Source organism: Phyllostomus discolor, chromosome 3 (assembly GCF_004126475.2).
Source record: "Phyllostomus discolor isolate MPI-MPIP mPhyDis1 chromosome 3, mPhyDis1.pri.v3, whole genome shotgun sequence".
NCBI classification, from domain to species: domain Eukaryota; kingdom Metazoa; phylum Chordata; class Mammalia; order Chiroptera; family Phyllostomidae; genus Phyllostomus; species Phyllostomus discolor.
In genome coordinates this window covers 6336304-6339875 of record NC_040905.2, presented here as the reverse complement: position 1 = coordinate 6339875, position 3572 = coordinate 6336304, and the positions used below count along the sequence as shown (strand labels likewise).

General features: G+C 45.5%; 1 non-coding gene across 1 annotated transcript; it reads left to right on the top strand.

The window, feature by feature from the left end:
- Positions 1 to 2555: 2555 nt before the first annotated feature.
- LOC114514496 lies at positions 2556 to 2688 on the top strand. Its single transcript, XR_003686068.1, has one exon. It is a non-coding gene; the product is annotated as a small nucleolar RNA SNORA2/SNORA34 family (small nucleolar RNA).
- The last annotated feature ends 884 nt before the right edge of the window (positions 2689 to 3572 follow it).

Sequence of the window (3572 nt, the reverse complement as noted above, 5' to 3'; positions counted from 1 at the left end):
ATAGTCACCAGTTTGGAATTCGGATGAGGAAGTAGCATGCCCGCTCCAGATTCTGGATGCTGAAAGCCCACTCTACAGAGGACTCGTGGCTGATTGGCCAGAGTCCCTGGCACCGAGGCCTTCCCACTGGACCCCAGCTGGCTTGCACCAGGCCACCTGGTTGTGTGCGCTGGGAATGAGATTTGGGGAGAGCTACAGGAAGAAGGGGTGTGTTCAGGAGAGTGCCTTCTGGAGAGAGGAGCTCTGGGCCATAGGGGCTAGTCCCTGTAGGTGGGTTTTGGGGGTCTGCAGCAGGGAAGGCAGCAGGGTCATGGGGAGGGGACTGGAGGCCACCGGGATGGACCAGACAGGGAACAGGTCAGGGAGCGGAAGCATGTGTGGGCTCAGCGGAGCTCTCAGGGCCACAGGCTGCCTCTCTGGGGAACCCTTGGAGGCCCAGAGAGCCGGTCCCAGTTTGATGACCCCCTAGCCTCCCGACCCCACCCCAGTGTGTGCGGGAGACCCCACCACCTGCCCATCCACCAAAGTCACCCCACTGAGGAGGACCCTCCCAGTCTGCCCCCCAAAACTGCAGCAGGGACACAAAAGAAAGAGGGTGGACTTTTGTGTAATTTATTAGGTATGCCAAAGAAAATCTCACCAAAGTCTGTGAAGGTAAATGCCTTACACGAACGTTAAACTGAGAAGTGATATTGTAAGAATAATAGGAAACGGGGTATTAGGAAGGCCCTGGAAAGCCACGGGGACGGACTAGTCCCAGAAGGTCCGGCAACAGACAGCCGCCCAGCGCCTCAGAGTGCAGACAGCGCGACGCACCCACTGCAGGCAGCCCCGGGAAAAGGGCGGCGGGCGCCACCCAGCGGGGCCCCGAGCTGGGCGGCACTCTGAAGGTTGCGCGCTGTCACAGGGCTGGCTGGGCTCCCCTGCGTCTTCGCCATCCGGCGGCAGGGCCACGGGGAGATGTTGGGAAGCGGTGTCCTTTGCGGGCTCGGGAGCTCCGGCAGGTTCTGGGGGCGTCCTCCAAGTCCCCGCCCCGAAGCCCGGACTGGGCTGCGCTGCGCTTGGCTCCCGGGGACTCTGGGCTCCGCTTAAGACTCTGTACCGCTCGTAGACCGAGGGCAGCTGCCAGCAAGGACTGGAAAGCAGTTGCCCGTGGTAAGCGTCAGGGTGGCCTGCGGACTCTCCCCATTCGGGGTAGAGGGGCAGCGGCCAGGGCCCGGAGTCTTCGGAGATCTCCATCCACGGAGGCTGGGGCTGGGGCTGGGGCTGGGGCGTCGCGGCGCGGTCGTCCCGAGGCAGCTTCACAGCGTCGGGAAAGGGCTGCTCCCTCACACGCACCTCGGACCAGGAGGACACGGGCGTCCGAGCTGATGCAGGAGGCAAAGCCTGCAGGGGCCGGCGCAGCCTGGGTGTTTCTGCTGTCCTGGGTGGGGGGCGGATGCAAGCCAGAGGTCAAAACATCGAGTAACTCAAAATTGTGTCACCCACCCCGAACAAAGTCAAGAAAAATCAGTGTACCCAAATGAAATATGAAGAAATGAGCACAGAGCAGAGAACAGTCATTCCCTGAGAACGATATACAGGACAGATGATATGCATAACACACAAAATCATACACAGAACAATGCAGAAAACAATATACCGAACAGAATGATATGCAGAACACACAAAATCATATAGAGAACAATATAGAAAACAGTATACAAAACAGAATGATATGCACAACACACAAAATGATGTACCGAATGATTACAAAATGATATACAGAACGATATACAAAATCATATACAAAACAGGACCATTACAGAATTGTATAGCAAGAACCTTTAGAAAACCCTGTAGGGAACTAACCTGCAGAGAGCAGCCCGGGTATTTATGCTGTCCTGGGTGGTGGGCGGATGTAGAAAAAAATGAGCAATACAAAACGATGTTACCCACCACTAACAAAGTCTACAAAATCGGTATACCCAAATGAGATACGAGAAAATGAGCACAGAGCAGGGAAGAATCGTTCTGTCAGAACGATTTTCAGAACAGACACAACGATATACATAACAGAGAAAACGGTATACAGAACGATATCCATAACAGAGAAAACGGTATACAGAACGACATCCACATCAGGCAGAAGGAGACACAGAACGAACGATGTAGCCCGAACCTTAGAGAGAACTAACCCTGCCGAGCGCAGAGAGCAGCCAGCGGTGCAGGGACTGCGAGGAAGCACAGGTCTCCGGGAAACCAGCCCCCAGCCGCTGCCACCTCGGGCTCTGCGCCCATGGCCACAGCGCTGGAGAGACCCCGGAGAAATCGGCCGCGCTGGAGCCGGAGAGCGGTGGCAGAGAGACAAGGGGTGGGCACTCCCCAAAGACCCGGACCCCTGCAGGGGCAGACGAGTGCGCTGCCTTGTAAAACATGTGGGTGAGTGGAAGGACCGGTGTTCTGTGGCTAACGCTTCTTACTGCATGAAAAGCACCGTGAGTTATTGAATACTGCAGTAATATAGAATTCAGCTACTGTGTAATGTAACCTATCATTCTAACCTAAGGTGTTTTATGTTTGAATAATTAAATCTTTAATTCAAGCTGTTGGTTTCAAGCAGGAGCCTAAATCAATGTCTTCCTATGGTCTGTTGGCCATTTCAGAACTTAGGAAATGTAATGGTCAATTCATTAGAAAGAAACATCTAAAAAGAAAAAAAGAGAAAGAATAAAAAGGAGAAAAAAGAGAAAAAAGAAAAAGAAGAAGAAAAAATTTTAATCATAATTTTTCTTGAAGATTTCTTCCCCTCTATTTATTCACTTTTATATTCTTTATTATATATTTTAGAAAACTATTTTCTTATCATTACATATTTTATATCAGTATTACCTTTTAATATTTAATTCAATTATTTGTATGACTTAGTTTTTCATATATTTATTTTTATTTATGTCATATGAACTATATATTTTATTGTTTAAATATTTATGTTACACAAATGATTTATTATTTAATTTATATACGGAGCATATTTAAGGAATTTATATTTTGCTTGTTAGTATAAAAATTTTAAATTATATTTTCAAATTATAAGTAAATATTTTACATTTTAATTGTATTACTATATTTTACTCAATTATGTTTTTAAATTATAAGTAAACTCATTTATATTTTACTTGTTAATATAAAGAATTTTAAATTATATTTTTATATGTCTAACTTAAGATTTGCTTACATTTAATGTATTTTAAAGGTAACATTTTATTTGAAAATATTGCAGTAAAATTATTGTATATTTTTAGGTTTTTTAACATTTTCCTTTTTCTTTCCTATTATTTTATAATAATATAACTACTATACATTTTAAACTACTTAGTTTAATATATTTTGATTTTTAAAGATAATATGTGTGTATTTTATTAGTTACAGTTATTTATTTTTAATTTTGTATGATCCTTTAAAATGTACTTTATGACTATGGTATTCATTTTTTACTATTTTAAGTTTTAAATTGATTTTTTAATAATATTAATGTCAATTGCCCTGGCTGATGGAACCCAATGGACTGAGCACTGGCTGGGAACCAAAGG